Source organism: Haliotis cracherodii, unplaced genomic scaffold (assembly GCF_022045235.1).
Source record: "Haliotis cracherodii isolate W230 unplaced genomic scaffold, xgHalCrac1.p SCAF_16, whole genome shotgun sequence".
Taxonomy (NCBI): domain Eukaryota; kingdom Metazoa; phylum Mollusca; class Gastropoda; order Lepetellida; family Haliotidae; genus Haliotis; species Haliotis cracherodii.
In genome coordinates this window covers 134221-157248 of record NW_027266271.1, presented here as the reverse complement: position 1 = coordinate 157248, position 23028 = coordinate 134221, and the positions used below count along the sequence as shown (strand labels likewise).

The 23028-nt window shown below is 39.1% G+C and overlaps 1 pseudogene; it reads left to right on the top strand.

Moving 5' to 3' along the window:
• Nucleotides 1-325: 325 nt before the first annotated feature.
• LOC139464119 (uncharacterized) lies at nucleotides 326-21951 on the top strand (annotated as a pseudogene).
• Nucleotides 21952-23028: the final 1077 nt, after the last annotated feature.

Genomic DNA, 23028 nt, shown 5'->3' with positions numbered 1-23028 from the left:
GACCACCCTCGGAGTGGCAGGCCACGCGTAACCAATAATCGACAAGACAACTGGATTCGAACAACACGCCTACGAAATCGATTCCAGGGGGCAAAAGTGACTGCAAGAAGCATCCCTGGCCTTCGACGAATATCTTCACAAACCGTACGTCGTCGCTGCAGATGTGCAGGGATTGTCGCCAGAAGACCCGCCAGACGTCCCATTTTGACAGGAAGCCACTGTCAAGCACGTCTACAGTTGTGCAGACAGCGTCTACGCTGGACGGCCATGCAGTGGGGACAAGTTCTATTCACTGGCGAGTCTCGTTTTCACCTCAGCCACAGCGATGGACGGATTCGACTGTACCGACGTCGAGGTGAACGTTACGTCAATCATTGTGTCATGGAAAAAGATCGGTTCGGGAGCGGCAGATGAGATGGATCAGCGCCTTCGACGTCAACCACGTGATCTACAGACACTCCAGGAACTTCGAAACATGCTCCATCAGATATGGACAGATATCCCACAGGACTTTGTGCAACGCCTGGTGCATTCCATGAGACGTAGATGTGTTGCTTGCATCGCAACCAGAGGTGGACACACACGCTATTGTTTTGTAAATTGACATTTTGGCATGTTCATGTTTTTTTAATGAAATCACGCATTTTCTGAAGTCAGTATGGCAAGTTAAACCATTTGAACACTTACAGGAGTCTTTTATCTGCAGCAAACCGAAATTGTTTCAGATTTGGTAAAAAACATAACTTTGCATTAAATCTTATTCAATGTCACAGGAACTTTTGTTGTTCAGTATATGTTACATAGTTAATATGTTCATGGGCTTCTTTACTGAATGACAGTGAATGTATAGTGTGAATGACTACTTCAGTTGAGGATAGGTAACTTGAATAATGATGATATTATTATGATATCAGTGTCATTTTTATTCCTTCATGCCATGCCGCAATTTACATCGTTACCCCCTCATGAAGCGCCGGGGATCAAACCACCCACCTTCCGCCCCCCGGGAAGACGCTCTATCCACTAGACCTAGGGGGCAATTTACATTGCCACAGATCGAGACACTCACACCCTGTGGCCATCTAACTACAGTTATACGTTTAACACATTTTCAGGTGTTTGCTGTTTGGAAACATAGTTGTTGGCTATTAACTATTCTGTCACGTGTCTTAAGAGTGTTGTTACCTTCACTTACCCTTTCAGGCATTAAGCAATCAGAAAAAATGTTTGTCGATATGTTTTCGTTTTTAATTGTTTTCTATGGAATACTGTAAGGGACATTCTCGCGATCTCGACCTTTGGAAACGAGGTAAATATTCCAAAAACACGAGAATGCGAGATCGCGAGAACGCGAGATTTGGCCAAAATCTCGCGTTCTCGCGATCTCGCATTCTCGTGGTTTTGGTACATAGCCATTTTTGTCAAAAGTCGACAACGCGAGAATGCTACATTTGAACATGATGTAAAATCTCGCAATCTCGCAATCTCGACTTGTCAAATTAGGCCACAAAAACACGAAATCGCGAGAACGCGAGAATGCGACATTTCATTTTCTCGCGATCTCGCGTTCTCGTGTTCCTGCGTTTTAGACGCTGTCCGTGCGCATGCGTAATATCATAGGGTCAAGCGCATGCGCACGTTAGTAGTCCTATGGTCATGCTTCTTTCATGCTCTTCATTTTCCAAGTAGCATTTAGCAAACTTATGACTTGAGCTTGGAAATGCTATGTAATTTACATACACAAAGTCTGAGTCATCTCCCGTTGTTACAGTTTCCTATGTACTTTATAATAAAACCCTCAACATGCTCAATATATTTTACAAAAGAAATTGTGTGCATGAATGTCCAATGACAGTGAAAATGTTAATGTGTCTGAAAGCTGGAAACAAAACTATTACCGTCAGTGAGTGAGTAATATTGCTTAAAGTCGTATCAGCAGTACTACAGTTACAGAAATAATCACAGGCCAGTGAGTTTCTCCATGAGGCAATTTTATACACGGCTAGCATATTCATGAAAGGCAAAATTCTCATAGACCAATTTGTAATACAAAATTAACTTTCATATTTTCATATTGTAACCGGGGATTGTGATGGAAAATACAATTTCAAACATAGACTACGGGTGTGAGTGTTTATTGCCAGAGTAGATAATGACATCCTTTAATGTACAAAACAATAACATTATAAAGACAATACTGCATAGGTTTCATTCATTCGTTTCATATAAACATACGTCTATATTCTGTACATGAACATGAACTTACTAATCAATGATATACAAAATCATTATATTAACCCTATAATGAACAAACAATTCATCAAGGGCGATAACTCGATCCCGACATCACTCATAAGATACAATATAAACCTGGTCCATGTTGTAAAACACACTTAACATTATAAATACAATTACCATTTTCGTGAAACAGCTGTATTTATTCAGTAACTCACATATATTTGGCACGATACACTATTTACAATTCATATTTCGAGACACGACAAACATGTAAATTACCCATACCCAGTGGGTGACACTGGGATGTTTATCGTATTCATGCAACCGCCTAATCAACGAATTTGTGATTCTATTTAGAGCAACCTGACGGTCTCTTCCCTCTCACAATTAACGTCATCAAACTCTCTGCGATATTAAATTACATGATCACAATCGAATCATCAAAAATGAGGTCATGATTAATCGTATAATTCACCCCGCTTCGTTCTTCAATGATTTTAGCGATTAAACGTGTAGTCATCTAGAGAGTAAGTGAGAGCGTTGGGTTTAACACCGCTTTAAACAGTATTTCAGTTACATCACAACGTGTCAGCTTAATATGAGAGGAAAGCCCGAAGTGATGCAGGTCTCAGACGTTTACCTCTTCGATGAAGCCCACGAGAACGGCGTACCGGGATTCGAACCCACAATCATAGGTTCCGGGCGTGCCCAACTGACGCAACTCTGCACAGAGAATCGCGGCGCCTCAGACGACTGGGCCACCCTAACGAGTGTTGATATATTTGATGTCAGACCGCCGTCATATAGCTGGAATATTGCTGAGTGCGGCGTTAACAACAAACAAACAAACAAAATCTTTCTGAAAAATACCTTTAGGCATCCATGTTGGTTATTTGACTGTTAGTTGTTAGACAATATTTGTCAAATTCAGTCAGTTCACAGGCAAGAAACGGAGAGTGTTCTTGACTTTATTATGTTACCAGTCTACATAAAATTTCTGTATAATCAAAAGACTTGGAACATTTGCATTCTGACATTGTCAAAAGTCACGTGATTTTGAGCAGCCATTTTGAAATAAACTTTGCAAAGCAGAAATTTCTATGAACGTTGTGGTTCATCCCGTCGTTTTGATGTTAAAAGACACGAGCATGAGATTTTATTCATCATCCAACATCATTCTTCCAACTTTTTCAGTTTGCGACAGTAATAAGATGTTGGATACAATGGTTCGTGCGCACCTCAGTTCACGCCGCTGCACGCGAGTTTACCGCGAGTGAGTGAGTTTGGTTTAACGCCGCTTTTAGCAATATTCCACCAAAATCACGGCGGGGGACACTAGAAATAGGCTTCACACATTGTACCCATGTCGGGAATCGAAACCGGGTCTTCGGCGTGACGTGCGAATGCTTTAACCACTAGGCTACCCGACCGCCCCGTGTTTACCGTGACGAATTACCTTACAAAATAGTTATATTTAACTGTATAGACAATTAGCACAAAAACACGAGAACGCGAGATCGCGACACTAGACCAATGTCGCAATCTCGCGTTCTCGCGTTCTCGTGTTTTTGTGCTAATTGCCTATACAGTTATATGTAACTATTTTCAAAAACACGAGAACGCGAGAACGCGAGATCGCGACACTTGACCAATGTCGCAATCTCGCGTTCTCGTGTTTTTGTGCTAATTGCCTATACAGTTATATGTAACTATTTTCAAAAACACGAGAACGCGAGAACGCGAGATCGCGACACTTGACCAATGTCGCAATCTCGCGTTCTCGCGTTCTCGTGTTTTTGTGCTAAATGCCTATACAGTTATATGTAACTATTTTCAAAAAACACTAGAACGCGAGAACGCGAGATCGCGACACTTGACCAATGTCGCAATCTCGCGTTCTCGCGTTCTCGTGTTTTTGTGCTAAATGCCTATACAGTTATATATAACTATTTTCAAAAACACGAGAACGCGAGAACGCGAGATCGCGACACTTGATCAATGTCTCAATCTCGCGTTCTCGCGTTCTCGTGTTTTTGTGCTAAATGCCTATACAGTTATATGTAACTATTTTCAAAAACTCGAGAACGCGAGAACGCGAGAACGCGAGATCGCGACACTTGACCAATGTCGCAATCTCGCGTTCTCGTGTTTTTGTGCTAAATGCCTATACAGTTATATGTAACTATTTTCAAAAACACGAGAACGCGAGAACGCGAGATCGCGACACTTGACCAATGTGCAATCTCGCGTTCTCGCGATCTCGCATTCTCGTGTTTTTGGCATATTTACCTCGTTTCCAAAGGTCGAGATCGCGAGAATGCGAGATCGCGAGAATGTCCCTTACAGTATTCCATAGTTTTCCTATGCACTTTACTTTTGTTTTATTGATGTTTCATACCGCAGTCATGAATACTGCAACTTTACCACGGCGGCACGTTAATAAACGTTGAACAACAGAAACATGTAAGGGGCAGGTCGATCAGCGAAACCTGTTCTGGAAGTGACTGATGATAATCATAACGTGATAGTTTACACTTGGGAATTGGTCGATATCAGTCCATGGGTGTTCGTAAGAAATGGCAACCATATCACCCTAATCATATCGCTGTGTACTGGTAAACAGTACAGGTTAAGACGTTTGTTCATTAAACAAATATTTAATCTATATTAACTAACAATGTAGAACGGTCATTTTTGATTGTGTAAGAACATTCATATAAAGACATAGATACTATATGTCTTATCATATTTTCTATTTATCTTGCAGATGTTTCCTCAGCGTAATCCTAGCGTGCGTCGTGTACCAGTTACGTCATCAGTATTGACAATGTCCAGTAGCCGCAACATCTTGGGCCACACACAGATTACAACACATCAGAACTTTCGTCAGTGCACACACTGGTCCTCTTGGTGCTCTCATTAATAGGCGGATGTCATAGTGTGACGTCCATGATTTCTTTCGCAGAGAACAAGATGGTAACTGCTATTTCGTAGCGATATGAAGGATTGTGGTGGGCCAAGTGAAATGGTCCTAGACTGTCAATGCGAACAACGTGGTGAACAAACAATGTAAGACTCACGTTTACAATCATTTTTCTGATTGCTTAATGTCTGAACGGGTAAGTGAAGGTAGCAACACTCTAAAGACAAGTGACACAGTTACAGAAAGCTAACCAACAACGGGAGACAACACATCATACGTCATTATTATCCTTAAAAAAGGGTATACAGAGTTGTCGGTCGGGCTAGAGTGAAATCTACAACAAAGCGAGACAGGAAAAAAGACAGAGTCTAGAGTAATTGAGCCTGGAGGAAAATAGTCGCTCCTCTCGCGCTGACCATTGCTGCAGCAGTCATCAGCGTTATTGCGGTGGTTCTCCTGACTGTGAAGTTCCCTGTATGCACACTCATCAAAAACTTTGGTTGAACGGGAATAGAGTCAGGGACGGGACCATATCCGGGGTGTGTGTAGATTTGGGGTGGGAAGAAAGCCTGTATTGCAAGAGATATTGAAGGAAGCATACGCCTACACATGTAACAGAAAAGTATTATGGAAGCTCATGTACGAGGTGTATGAAAAGCGACCTACTATTTTTAGCTTCTCTTTCCTCTACTTACTTCAGTGTACGTATCTGGTGCCCGTGGTAGCGACGTGCCAAATGATTCACAATATCTCAACAAACCTAACTTCATACAATGGCATCAGTTCCAGAGTCAAACAAGATTTCTCTAACAGTAGAGATAGCCTTGCCAATCTTTTATCTTTTATGTTTCATTTTTCTGGGATTCCTGTTGGTGTGCAGGAATCGTGTGTGTGACTTTTTGAAGAATTTTTCAACATTTGGCCTGTTGAGATCCGGGAGCGTCCTTCCTGACGTACACGATGATGATAATGATGATGATGATGAGGAGGAGGAGGAGGAGGAAAATGACATGACAGAAGTATAAGCGACACTTGGTGTGATTACACTGCGGGTTGGGGGAGTTGATGAGCGAGACTGTAACATTTCTCTGCATGTCCAAAAACTAGTTATCATTTTTAAGAAAAACGGCATACATCAACTAGACAACAATACATTCTGGATGCATGATGGTATTACAAAGAACAGAAGGACATACATCAACTAGACAACACTAAATGCTGGATACATGTTTGTATTACACAGAGCAAAAGGACATTCATAAACTAAACAACACAAACAGCTGGATACATGTTTGTATTACACAGAGCAGAACGACATTCATAAACTAAACAACACAAAATGCTGGATAAAAGTTTGCATTACACAGAGCAGACTGACATTCATAAACTAAACAACACAAAATGCTGGATACATGTTTGTATTACACAGAGCAGATTGACATTCATAAACTAAACAACACAAAATGCTGGATACATGTTTGTAATACACAGAGCAGACTGACATTCATAAACTAAACAACACAAAATGCTGGATACATGTTTGTATTACACAGAGCAGACTGACATTCATAAACTAAACAACACAAAATGCTGGATACATGTTTGTATTACACAGAGCAGACTGACATTCATAAACTAAACAACACTAAATGCTGGATACATGTTTGTATTACACAGAGCAGACTGACATTCATCAACTAAAAAAACACAAAATGCTGGATACATGTTTGTATTACAAAGAGCAGACTGACATTCATAGACATAAGAACATAAAATGCTGGATACATGTTTGTATTACAAAGAGCAGAACGACATTCATAAACAAGCAAACACAGAATGCTGGATACATGTTTGTATTACACAGAGCAGACTGACATACATAAACTAGACAACACTAAATGCTGGATACATGTTTGTATTACACAGAGCAGACTGACATACATGAACTAGCAAACACCAAATGCTGGATACATGTTTATATTCCACAGAGCAGACTGGCATTCAAAAACTAAACAACACTAAATGCTGCATACATATTTGTATAACACAGAGCAGACTGACATTCATAAACTAAAAAAACACAAAATGCTGGATACACGTTTCTATTACAAAGAGCAGACTGACATTCATAGACATAAGAACACAAAAGGCTGGATACATGTTTGTATTACAAAGAGCAGAGCGACATTCATAAACAAAACATCACCAAATGCTGGATACATGTTTGTATTACACAGACCAGAACGACATTCATAAACTAAACATTACCAAATGCTGGATACATGTTTGTATTACACAGAGCAGAACGACAAACATAAAAAAGCAAACACAAAATGCTGAATACACTTTTATATTCCACAGAGCAGACTGACATTCAAAAACTAAACAACACCAAATGCTGGATACATGTTTGTTTTACACAGAGCAGAACGACATTCATAAACAAAACATCACCAAATGCTGGATACATGTTTGTATTACAAAGAGCAGACTGACATTCATAAACTAAACATTACCAAATGCTGGATACATGTTTGTATTACACAGAGCAGAACGACAAACATAAAAAAGCAAACACAAAATGCTGAATACACCTTTATATTCCACAGAGCAGACTGACATTCAAAAACTAAACAACACCAAATGCTGGATACATGTTTGTATTACACAGAGCAGAACGACATTCATAAACTAAACAACACTAAATGCTGGATACATGTTTGTATTACACAGAGCAGACTGACATTAAAAAACTAAAAAAACACAAAATGCTGGATACATGTTTGTATTACACAGAGCACACTGACATTAAAAAACTAAAAAAACACAAAATGCTGGATACATGTTTGTATTACAAAGAGCAGAACGACATTCATCAACAAAACATCACCAAATGCTGGATACATGTTTGTATTACACAGACCAGAACGACATACATAAACAAGCAAACACCAAATGCTGGATACATGTTTGTATTACACAGAGCAGACTGACATACATCAACTGGCAAACACCAAATGCTGGATACACGTTTATATTCCACAGAGCAGACTGGCATTCAAAAACTAAACAACACTAAATGCTGGATACATGTTTGTATTACACAGAGCAGACTGAGATTCATAGACATAAGAACACAAAAGGCTGGATACATGTTTGTATTACAAAGAGCAGAACGACATTCATAAACAAAACATCACCAAATGCTGGATACATGTTTGTATTACACAGAGCAGAACGACAAACATAAAAAAGCAAACAAAAAATGCTGAATACACCTTTATATTCCACAGAGCAGACTGACATTCAAAAACTAAACAACACCAAATGCTGGATACATGTTTATATTACACAGAGCAGAACGACATTCATAAACTAAACAACACTAAATGCTGGATACATGTTTGTATTACACAGAGCAGACTGACATTCATAAACTAAAAAAACACAAAATGCTGGATACATGTTTGTATTACAAAGAGCAGACTGACATTCATAGACATAAGAACACCAAATGCTCGATACATGTTTGCATTACAAAGAGCAGAACGACATTCATAAACAAAACATCACCAAATGCTGGATACATGTTTGTATTACACAGACCAGAACGACATACATAAACAAGCAAACACCAAATGCTGGATACATGTTTGTATTACACAGAGCAGACTGACATACATCAACTGGCAAACACCAAATGCTGGATACACGTTTATATTCCACAGAGCAGACTGGCATTCAAAAACTAAACAACACTAAATGCTGGATACATGTTTGTATTACACAGAGCAGACTGACATTCATAAACTAAAAAAACACAAAATGCTGGATACACGTTTCTATTACAAAGAGCAGACTGACATTCATAGACATAAGAACACAAAAGGCTGGATACATGTTTGTATTACAAAGAGCAGACTGACATTCATAAACTAAACATTACCAAATGCTGGATACATGTTTGTATTACACAGAGCAGAACGACAAACATAAAAAAGCAAACACAAAATGCTGAATACACCTTTATATTCCACAGAGCAGACTGACATTCAAAAACTAAACAACACCAAATGCTGGATACATGTTTGTATTACACAGAGCAGAACGACATTCATAAACTAAACAACACAAAATGCTGGATACATGTTTGTATTACACAGAGTAGACTGACATTCAAAAACTAAACAACACAAAATGCTGGATACATGTTTGTATTACACAGAGCAGATTGACATTCATAAACTAAACAACACAAAATGCTGGATACATGTTTGTATTACACAGAGCAGACTGATATTCATAAACTAAACAACACTAAATGCTGGATACATGTTTGTATTACACAGAGCAGACTGACATTCATCAACTAAAAAAACACAAAATGCTGGATACATGTTTGTATTACAAAGAGCAGACTGACATTCATAGACATAAGAACACAAAATGCTGGATACATGTTTGTATTACAAAGAGCAGAACGACATTCATAAACAAGCAAACACCGAATGCTGGATACATGTTTGTATTACACAGAGCAGACTGACATACATAAACTAAACAACACTAAAAGCTGGATACATGTTTCTATTACACAGAGCAGACTGAGATTCATAGACATAAGAACACAAAAGGCTGGATACATGTTTGTATTACAAAGAGCAGAACGACATTCATAAACTAAACATTACCAAATACTGGATACATGTTTGTATTACACAGAGCAGAGCGACAAACATAAAAAAGCAAACAAAAAATGCTGAATACACCTTTATATTCCACAGAGCAGACTGACATTCAAAAACTAAACAACACCAAATGCTGGATACATGTTTGTATTACACAGAGCAGAACGACATTCATAAACTAAAAAACCACAAAATGCTGGATACATGTTTGTATTACAAAGAGCAGACTGACATTCATAGACATAAGAACACCAAATGCTCGATACATGTTTGCATTACAAAGAGCAGAACGACATTCATCAACAAAACATCACCAAATGCTGGATACATGTTTGTATTACACAGACCAGAACGACATACATAAACAAGCAAACACCAAATGCTGGATACATGTTTGTATTACACAGAGCAGACTGACATACATCAACTGGCAAACACCAAATGCTGGATACACGTTTATATTCCACAGAGCAGACTGGCATTCAAAAACTAAACAACACTAAATGCTGGATACATGTTTGTATTACACAGAGCAGAACGACATTCATAAACTAAAAAAACACAAAATGCTGGATACACGTTTCTATTACAAAGAGCAGACTGACATTCATAGACATAAGAACACAAAAGGCTGGATACATGTTTGTATTACAAAGAGAAGACTGACATTCATAAACTAAACATTACCAAATGCTGGATACATGTTTGTATTACACAGAGCAGAACGACAAACATAAACTAAACATCACCAAATGCTGGATACATGTTTGTATTACAAAGAGCAGACTGACATTCATAAACTAAACATTACCAAATGCTGGATACATGTTTGTATTACACAGAGGAGAACGACAAACATAAAAAAGCAAACACAAAATGCTGAATACACCTTTATATTCCACAGAGCAGACTGACATTCAAAAACTAAACAACACCAAATGCTGGATACATGTTTGTATTACACAGAGCAGAACGACATTCATAAACTAAACAACACTAAATGCTGGATACATGTTTGTATTACACAGAGCAGACTGACATTAAAAAACTAAAAAAACACAAAATGCTGGATACATGTTTGTATTACAAAGAGCAGAACGACATTCATCAACAAAACATCACCAAATGCTGGATACATGTTTGTATTACACAGACCAGAACGACATACATAAACAAGCAAACACCAAATGCTGGATACATGTTTGTATTACACAGAGCAGACTGACATACATCAACTGGCAAACACCAAATGCTGGATACACGTTTATATTCCACAGAGCAGACTGGCATTCAAAAACTAAACAACACTAAATGCTGGATACATGTTTGTATTACACAGAGCAGACTGAGATTCATAGACATAAGAACACAAAAGGCTGGATACATGTTTGTATTACAAAGAGCAGAACGACATTCATAAACAAAACATCACCAAATGCTGGATACATGTTTGTATTACACAGACCAGAACGACATACATAAACAAGCAAACACCAAATGCTGGATACATGTTTGTATTACACAGAGCAGAACGACATTCATAAACTAAAAAAACACAAAATACTGGATACATGTTTGTATTACAAAGAGCAGACTGACATTCATAAAGACCACAAAAGGCTGGATACATGTTTGTATTACACAGAGCAGAACGACATTCATAAACTAAACATAACCAAATGCTGGATACATGTTTGTATTACACAGAGCAGACTGACATTCATAAACTAGACAACACTAAATGTTCGATACAGATTTGTATTACACAAAGCAGACTCACATACATAAACTAAACAACATTCAAAGCTGGATACATGTTTGTATTACACAGAGCAGACTGACATACATAAACTAGCAAACACCAAATCCTGGATACACGTTTATATTCCACAGAGTAGACTGACATTCAAAAACTAAACAACACTAAATGCTGGATACATGTTTGTATTACACAGAGCAGAACGACATTCATAAACTAAACAACACTAAATGCTGGATACATGTTTGTATTACACAGAGGAGGCTGACATTCATAGACTAAACAACACCAAATGCTGGATACATGTTTGTATTACAAAGAGCAGAACGGCATACATAAACTAGCAAAGACCAAATGCTGGATACATGTTTGTATTACACATAGCAGATTGACATTCATAAACTAAACATCACAAAATGCTGGATACATGTTTGTATTACACTAAGCAGATTGACATTCATAAACTAAACAACACAAAATGTTGGATACATGTTTGTATTACACAGAGCAGACTGACATTCATAGACATAAGAACACCAAATGCTGGATAAATGTTTGTATTACACAGAGCAGAACCACATACATAAACAAGCAAACACCAAATGCTGGATACATGTTTGTATTACACAGAGCAGACTGACATACATAAACTAGAGAACACTAAATGCTGGATACATGTTTGTATTACACAGACCAGACTGATATACATAAACTAAACAACACTAAAAGTTGGATACATGTTTATATTACACAGAGCAGACTGACGTACATAAACTAGCAAACACCAAATGCTGGATACACCTTTATATTCCACAGAGCAGACTGACATTCAAAAACTAAACATCACAAAATGCTGGATACATGTTTGTATTACACAGAGCAGACAGACATTCATAGTCTAAACAACACAAAATGCTGGATACATGTTTGTATTACACAGTGCAGACTGACATTCATAAACTAAGCAACACACAATGCTGGATACATGTTTGTATTACACAGAGGAGGCTGACATTCAAAAACTAAAAAAACACACAATGCTGGATACATGTTTGTATTACAAAGAGCAGAACGGCATACATAAACTAGCAAAGACCAAATGCTGGATACATGTTTGTATTACACAAAGCAGACTGACATTCATAAACTAAACATCACAAAATGCTTGATAGATGTTTGTATTACACAGAGCAGACAGACATTCATAGTCTAAACAACACAAAATGCTGGATACATGTTTGTATTACACAGAGCAGACTGACATTCAAAAACTAAACAACACAAAATGCTGGATACATGTTTGTATTACACAGTGCAGACTGACATTCATAAACTAAGCAACACACAATGCTGGATACATGTTTGTATTACACAGAGGAGGCTGACATTCATAGACTAAACAACACAAAATGCTGGATACATGTTTGTATTACACAGAGCAGACTGACATACATAAACTAGCAAACACAAAATGCTGGATACATGTCTGTATTTCGCAGACCAGACTGACATACATAAACTAGCAAACACCAAATGCTGGATACATGTTTATATTACACAGAGAAGACTGACATTAAAAAAACAAACAATGCTAGATACATGTTTGTATTACACAGAGCAGAACGACATTCATAAACTAAACAACACAAAATGCTGGATACATGTTTGTATTACACAGAGCAGACTGACATTCAAAAACTAAAAAAACACAAAATGCTGGATACATGTTTGTATTACAAAGAGCAGACTGACATTCATAAAGAACACAAAAGGCTGGATACATGTTTGTATTACACAGAGCAGAACGACATACATAAACAAAACATCACCAAATGCTGGATACATGTTTGTATTACACAGACCAGAACGACATACATAAAGAAGCAAACACCAAATGCTGGATACATGTTTGTATTACACAGAGCAGACTGAGATTAATAAACTAAAAAAACACAAAATACTGGATACATGTTTGTATTACAAAGAGCAGACTGACATTCATAAAGAACACAAAAGGCTGGATACATGTTTGTATTACACAGAGCAGAACGATATTCATAGACTAAACAACACAAAATGCTGGATACATGTTTGTATTACACAGAGCAGACTGACATACATAAACTAGCAAACACAAAATGCTGGATACATGTCTGTATTTCGCAGACCAGACTGACATACATAAACTAGCAAACACAAAATGCTGGATACATATCTATATTTCGCAGACCAGACTGACATACATAAACTAGCAAACACCAAATGCTGGATACATGTTTATATTACACAGAGAAGACTGACATTAAAAAAAAAAAACAATGCTAGATCCATGTTTGTATTACACAGAGCAGAACGACATTCATAAACTAAACAACACTAAATGCTGGATACATGTTTGTATTACAAAGAGCAGAACGGCATACATAAACTAGCAAAGACCAAATGCTGGATACATGTTTGTATTACACATAGCGGATTGACATTCATAAACTAAACATCACAAAATGCTGGATACATGTTTGTATTACACTAAGCAGATTGACATTCATAAACTAAACAACACAAAATGTTGGATACATGTTTGTATTACACAGAGCAGACTGACATTCATAGACATAAGAACACCAAATGCTGGATAAATGTTTGTATTACACAGAGCAGAACCACATACATAAACAAGCAAACACCAAATGCTGGATACATGTTTGTATTACACAGAGCAGACTGACATACATAAACTAGACAACACTAAATGCTGGATACATATTTGTATTCCACAGACCAGACTGATATACATAAACTAAACAACACTAAAAGTTGGATACATGTTTATATTACACAGAGCAGACTGATGTACGTAAACTAGCAAACACCAAATGCTGGATACACCTTTATATTCCACAGAGCAGACTGACATTCAAAAACTAAACATCACAAAATGCTGGATACATGTTTGTATTACACAGAGCAGACAGACATTCATAGTCTAAACAACACAAAATGCTGGATACATGTTTGTATTACACAGAGTAGACTGACATTCAAAAACTAAACAACACAAAATGCTGGATACATGTTTGTATTACACAGTGCAGACTGACATTCATAAACTAAGCAACACACAATGCTGGATACATGTTTGTATTACACAAAGCAGACTGACATTCATAAACTAAACATCACAAAATGCTTGATACATGTTTGTATTACACAGAGCAGACAGACATTCATAGTCTAAACAACACAAAATGCTGGATACATGTTTGTATTACACAGAGCAGACTGACATTCAAAAACTAAACAACACAAAATGCTGGATACATGTTTGTATTACACAGTGCAGACTGACATTCATAAACTAAGGAACACACAATGCTGGATACATGTTTGTATTACACAGAGGAGGCTGACATTCATAGACTAAACAACACAAAATGCTGGATACCTGTTTGTATTACACAGAGCAGACTGACATACATAAACTAGCAAACACAAAATGCTGGATACATGTCTGTATTTCGCAGACCAGACTGACATACATAAACTAGCAAACACCAAATGCTGGATACATGTTTATATTACACAGAGCAGACTGACATTGAAAAAAACAAACAATGCTAGATACATGTTTGTATTACACAGAGCAGAACGAAATTCATAAACTAAACAACACTAAATGCTGGATACATGTTTGTATTACACAGAGCAGACTGACATTCAAAAACTAAAAAAACACAAAATGCTGGATACATGTTTGTATTACAAAGAGCAGACTGACATTCATGGACATAAGAACACCAAATGCTGGATACATGTTTGCATTACAAAGAGCAGAACGACATTTATAAACAAAACATCACCAAATGCTGGATACATGTTTGTATTACACAGACCAGAACGACATACATAAACAAGCAAACACCAAATGCTGGATACATGTTTGTATTACACAGAGCAGAACGACATTCATAAACTAAAAAAACACAAAATACTGGATACATGTTTGTATTACAAAGAGCAGACTGACATTCATAAAGAACACAAAAGGCTGGATACATGTTTGTATTACACAGAGCAGAACGACATTCATAAACTAAACATAACCAAATGCTGGATACATGTTTGTATTACACAGAGCAGACTGACATTCATAAACTAGACAACACTAAATGTTGGATACAGATTTGTATTACACAAAGCAGACTGACATACATAAACTAAACAACACTCAAAGCTGGATACATGTTTGTATTACACAGAGCAGACTGACATACATAAACTAGCAAACACCAAATCCTGGATACACGTTTATATTCCACAGAGCAGACTGACATTCAAAAACCAAACAACACTAAATGCTGGATACATGTTTGTATTACACAGAGCAGAACGACATTCATAAACTAAACAACACTAAATGCTGGATACATGTTTGTATTACACAGAGGAGGCTGACATTCATAGACTAAACAACACAAAATGCTGGATACATGTTTGTATTACAAAGAGCAGAACGGCATACATAAACTAGCAAAGACCAAATGCTGGATACATGTTTGTATTACACATAGCGGATTGACATTCATAAACTAAACATCACAAAATGCTGGATACATGTTTGTATTACACTAAGCAGATTGACATTCATAAACTAAACAACACAAAATGTTGGATACATGTTTGTATTACACAGAGCAGACTGACATTCATAGACATAAGAACACCAAATGCTGGATAAATGTTTGTATTACACAGAGCAGAACCACATACATAAACAAGCAAACACCAAATGCTGGATACATGTTTGTATTACACAGAGCAGACTGACATACATAAACTAGACAACACTAAATGCTGGATATATGTTTGTATTACACAGACCAGACTGATATACATAAACTAAACAACACTAAAAGTTGGATACATGTTTATATTACACAGAGCAGACTGACGTACATAAACTAGCAAACACCAAATGCTGGATACACCTTTATATTCCACAGAGCAGACTGACATTCAAAAACTAAACATCACAAAATGCTGGATACATGTTTGTATTACACAGAGCAGACAGACATTCATAGTCTAAACAACACAAAATGCTGGATACATGTTTGTATTACACAGAGTAGACTGACATTTAAAAACTAAACAACACAAAATGCTGGATACATGTTTGTATTACACAGTGCAGACTGACATTCATAAACTAAGCAACACAAAATGCTGGATACATGTTTGTATTACACAGAGGAGGCTGACATTCAAAAACTAAAAAAACACAAAATGCTGGATACATGTTTGTATTACAAAGAGCAGAACGGCATACATAAACTAGCAAAGACCAAATGCTGGATACATGTTTGTATTACACAAAGCAGACTGACATTCATAAACTAAACATCACAAAATGCTGGATACATGTTTGTATTACACAGAGCAGACAGACATTCATAGTCTAAACAACACAAAATGCTGGATACATGTTTGTATTACACAGAGCAGACTGACATTCAAAAACTAAACAACACAAAATGCTGGATACATGTTTGTATTACACAGTGCAGACTGACATTCATAAACTAAGCAACACACAATGCTGGATACATGTTTGTATTACACAGAGGAGGCTGACATTCATAGACGAAACAACACACAATGCTGGATACATGTTTGTATTACACAGAGCAGACTGACATTCATAAACTAAACAACACAAAATGCTGGATACATGTTTGTATTACACAGAAAAGAAGGACATACATAAACTAGCAAACACAAAATGCTGGATACATGTTTGTATTTCGCAGACCAGACTGACATACATAAACTAGCAAACACCAAATGCTGAATACATGTTTATATTACACAGAGAAGACTGGCATTAAAAAAAACAAACAATGCTAGATACATGTTTGTATTACACAGAGCAGATTGACATATATAAACTAAACAACACAAAATGCTGGATACATGTTTGTATTTCACAGAGCAGACTGACATTCATAAAATAAACAACAGAAAATGCTGAATACATGTTTGTATTACAAAGAGCAGACTGACATTCATAAAACTAAACAACACAAAATGCTGGATTTATGTTTGTATTACAAGGAGCAGAACGACATTCATAATCTCATTTACTGCTCTACACTAAATGCGTTGATTGAAATCCGCTCAACCATCTTCTTTTCCATTTCCTGTTTTTTCTTTTCCCTTGTTTACACTATGACATCATTGTCCCGCCAGCTCCTTTCAGGTGACGTCACAACGTCTAACCCCGTAACTGGTGACGTCATCACTTGCTATCTTTTGCCTTTCGCTGCTCTTGGTTGCTGCGCTATCTATAGCGTTCACAGTTCAGTTTTAACTGTTTATTTTGGTCACTAAGATGCCTCCTAAACGCAGAGCATCTATTAATCATCGTCTGGTGAAAGGGGCTGCGAGCAAGGCAAAACAGCCGAGGACAAGGCAATCGGCGTTTACAACTGATCCAACGGGTGAGTTATCTTGTTTTGCTAGTTCTTCACAATCGGTGCCCCAATCTACCGTACGTGTTGATCCCGCATTATTGTTACCTAATTCGGTCAATTCTCCAATTACCGCTCCGTCATCTGTTAACGATTTTTACGGAGCATTTGCAAGCCATTTTACTTCTTCACAACAATCACAATGTTACCCAGGATTCTCAAACTCATACGAATCAATGTCGAACTTCCAATTTCACTCCGCCAACCGCTACGGATGCCCATGAGACCTGACCTCAAGCTGGCTCATCCGATCACCATAATATGGCATTCCTTCCATCCGTCTCATCTTCGGTAGACCCCCACTCGTACAGCGCATAAACTATTGGCGCCCACATTAAACAATCTCCACGCGAAAGGATATGGAAAGGGGAGTACGTTGACCTGCAGCTACTTAGCCCTAAGCTGTCGGAGAATAGCGACGAGGACGAAGGGACGTTCAGTTTGGTATCGGATCAAACAGGTACAGTGATGTTTGCACCTGCGCAGTCGCGGGGCAGCTCAGGTAAACCGATGGGTCTAGGGGCTTGGACCACAGCCTTTCATGTGTATATGTCCATATATCTTGGAAAACATTGTTCACTCTCTGTTGTTCAGGGTATGTTATCTTATCTAGAATCTGTCCGTGGGGCCGCTCTCAAATTTGGTGGCGAGGGATGGGTGACATATGACAGGCAATTCCGCCACAGGATGGCAAGGGACCCGACAAGGCAGTGGGGCCGGATCGATGGTGATCTGTGGTTACGACATATGTTGCCACAGCAACAGCAACGGGCTTCAGCGCAGGTAAGGGTTACAAATCGCAGTAACAGTGCCTTTCCAAATAATGTTTGCTGGGATTTCAATAAAGGTGCATGTAGCCGACCAACCTGTAGGTATCTGCACAAGTGTGGGAAGTGTGGGAATACCACGCACGGGGCCGCCGCTGGTATCTGCGTTCGAGGCACAGGGCCTAGGGAGCGTCGGGCCCAGTCTTCAACAAACAACTCCCATCCCGGAAGCACAGGTAACCAGCGTCAGAAGCCTAACGTCACTAGCACCATCTCCAGTCAAGCTAAGTAATTTACTTCCGTATCTGCTACCCTATTCCAGCGTAAATGCATTTCATGCATTAAGTTTGTTTGATGGTTTCCAAAGGGGTTTTTGCCTAGGTTATCAGGGACCCCGCCTGTTTAGGTCTGCAGGTAACTTGTCGTCGGTCAAACAACCTGAGTTACAATCCATAGTCAAGGCCAAGCTGGATAAAGAAGTCATGTTGGGTAGGATAGCTGGGCCCTACTACGACCCACCATTCGAAAATTTGCAAGTGTCGCCTATTGGCTTGGTCCCAAAGAAGCAAGACACCACATCCGTTCACAGGCCTGTTCAGGACAAGTATAGATTAATTCATCATCTTTCATTCCCACAGGGTACTTCAATTAATGATAATATTCCACAACAAGAGTGCTCTGTTACCTACGCACGCTTTGACGAAGCTGTGGCCATGGTACAACAGCTTGGCCAAGCAGCTCAGTTAGCAAAATTTGACATAAAGTCAGCTTTCAGGATAATTCCCGTACATCCGGCCGACTTTGAACTACTGGGTATCAATTTCCAAGGCTTATTTTGACAAATGTTTGCCTTTCGGTTGTGCAAGTTCATGTTCAATCTTTGAAAAGTTTAGTTCCTTTCTACAGTGGTGTATGCAGCAGGACCTCCCAAACGGCCAGCTTATGCACTATTTGGACGATTTTCTCACAGGGGGTAAGTCAGGCACAGCTGAATGTAACCAAAACCTGCATATTTGTCTCAACCGTTTGAGCCAATTTGGTGTTCCGGTAGCTCCCGAGAAAACAGTGGAACCCACTACCTGCATCACGTTTCTGGGTCTCGAGATCGACACGATGGCTATGCAGGTGCGCATACCACAAGACAAAATCGGCGCTGTTACCATGGAGATCAGGGGCTTGATTGAAAAGGTAAAAATAAGATCACAAAGCACCAGTTGCAGTCACTGGTGGGTAAACTCAATTTCATATGCCGCGCTATACCGATGGGTCGTGCATTCTGCCGCAGATTAATTGACCGCATGTGCACTGTAAAATCGCCGCATCATAGAATCCGGATTACACGGTGGGTAAAACAGGACCTATCTATGTGGCTAACATTCTTGTCGGGTTTCAATGGTATATCAGTGTTTCAGGAAAGTGAGTGGGACGACAATGAAACCCTGCAGCTATACACGGATGCTGCCGGCAGTGCAGGCTTTGGTGCATATTTTCAAGGACACTGGGTCTCGGGAAAGTGGCCCCGGCATTGGGTTGAGGACGTTACCACTAGAGGTATGACATTACTGGAGTTATTTCCAATTGCGTTGTCTATGCGATTGTGGGGTAAGTCTCTGGCTAACAAGAAAGTCTTATTCAACTGTGATAACCAAGCGGTAGTGTACATTCTCAACAAACAATCCTGTAAAGGGCCTAAGACGATGTCATTGGTCAGACAGCTTGTTCTGCTTTCCCTCAAATTTAACATTGTTTTCAAAGCTAAGTACCTGAGTACGCACGATAACATTATTGCTGACGCATTATCGAGATTTCAGTGGGATCGCTTCCGACAAGTAGCTCCAACTGCAGACCACCACCAGACACCGCTGCCAGACGACATTTGGGGGATTTAGAAGCTGAAGCCATGAGACTGCTACGGCTGTCTTTTACAAGCAATACTTGGTCAACTTACCAAACGGGTCTAACAGCATTTCAGCACTTCCGGTCTACCCACGATCTGAGGGATGAATGGCCAGTTCCGATAAGTCACATTGTTCATTTTATTGCTTCAATGTCTGTGAGACAATGCTCTATCAATACAGTCAGAACCTATATTTCTTCAATAGCAACATATCATAAATTAAATGGCCTTGTACACTGTTGCGACAATTTCCTCATCAACAAAGTTATTTCCGGCATGTCTAAGAGGCGTTCCCGCCAAGATACTCGGAAACCGATCACATCTGATCTTCATCAATTAATTATCTCTAACTTGCGTTTTGTTTGTAATTCCGCCTATGAATTTCGTCTTTTCTCAGCAGCGTATTGTGCCGCTTTTTTCGGATTTTTCAGAGTAGGTGAGCTGATACAGGGCAGGTTAGGGCAGCCGGGAATCGCCATTCAAGATATCTCTCTGCGAGTTGCTGACGTAATCTTCAAACTCCGGCATTCAAAAGCCGACAGATCCGGAAAGGGCGTCTCTATCTCTATTGCCGCGCTACCCTCCCACCCTCTCTGTCCAGTCAAGGCCATGTCGGATTATCTGCAGATACGTCCTCTCGGTCCTACACAGGCATTTGTTCATTTTAACCATACACCTGTTACCAGATATCAATTTCAGGCTGTCTTGAAAAAAGCTCTCGCTCATAGTGGCGTTGATACTTCAGAGTTCTCGTCACACTCTTTTCGGATAGGCGCCGCTACATCGGCAGCAGTAAATGGCGTGAGCGAGGAAGTAATCCAACAGCTGGGTAGATGGGGGTTCAGATTGCTATAAATCTTATATTCGTCTTCCGCATTAGTATTATTTCATAACATAACCATGTTTTCTATTCCCACCCCTTATTAACTATTTTATGTTGCAGTAGTGATAGTAGGATCAAGCTACATTGCGAGGGCCGACCAGTTTGTTTCCCGGCATCATACGCGCCCAACTGATTGTTTGTGGCTGGGGAGAGGTGGCCGCAGATGGGAGGATCTTAACAAGGAGGTGGAGGCACAAATGGCCACACGGAAACATCCCAAAGCCATAATTATCCACCTCGGGTCCAACGACCTGGTCGCGACCTAATCAAGCGCTCTGTACCTTGAAATTAATACGTCCCTTCTCCGGATACAGCTGCTGATGCCATCAACCAAAATCATCTGATCAAACATACTGCCGAGGAGGCACTGGATGGGGGCACATTCTTACTCCGCCATCGACAAGGCCAGGTCGACCCTCAACCGGCGTGTCGGCAACCGAGTTAGGGAGCTCGGAGGTATTCAGATTCACCACCAAGCCATCCGGGACATATATACTAGTAGTGATATGTACATTTGGGATGGCGTCCATCTCTCCAATAAAGATCAGCGGCTCTTTGTCAACAATCTCTTGGCAGCTGTAAAGTTATTTCGTAAATAACTTCCGCTTTTGTCAGGGTAAGGTCCTTACATTCAGTTTGGTTTTAGCTCTTGGTGGGCTATGCACGTTCGTGCTTTGGCATAGTACTTGTGGGCACAATTAATGTATGCTATATTTTACATGTCATTCATATCACCAAATTTATAGGCTCCTGCTCTTCAGCGGGAACCTTCCATCCCTCTGCTCATCAGCGGTTGGGATTCCAACTTTTTGGCTTATTCAATTTCTGCCCGCTTTTCAACGGGACATGTATTATTTTCTTACCGCTATTGTTGCTGGCGTAACTGGTCGCCCATCGCTGCTGCTGCTGCTGCTGCTGGCAACTCAAGCTGCCCATTTAACTACCTTTGCTTAAATACCAACAAGTACTGCCTCACCTAGACCTTTCACCAAATATATTCTCCTCTTATTTATTTGGCCTGCCTGGGCAACATGTCCTTTCAGGCCTTTCGGGCGGTGTGTGTTTCAATAAACTAAACAACACGAAATGCTGGATACATGTTTGTATTACATAAAGCAGATTGGCATTCAAAAACTAAACAACACAAAATGCTGGATACATGTTTGTATTACACAGAGCAGATTGACATTTATAAACTAAACAACGCAAAATGCTGGATACATGTTTGTATTACACAGATCAGACTGACATTCACAGACTAAACAACACAAAATACTGGATACATGTTTGTATTACAAAGAGCAGACTGACATTCATAAACTAAACAACACTAAATGCTGGAT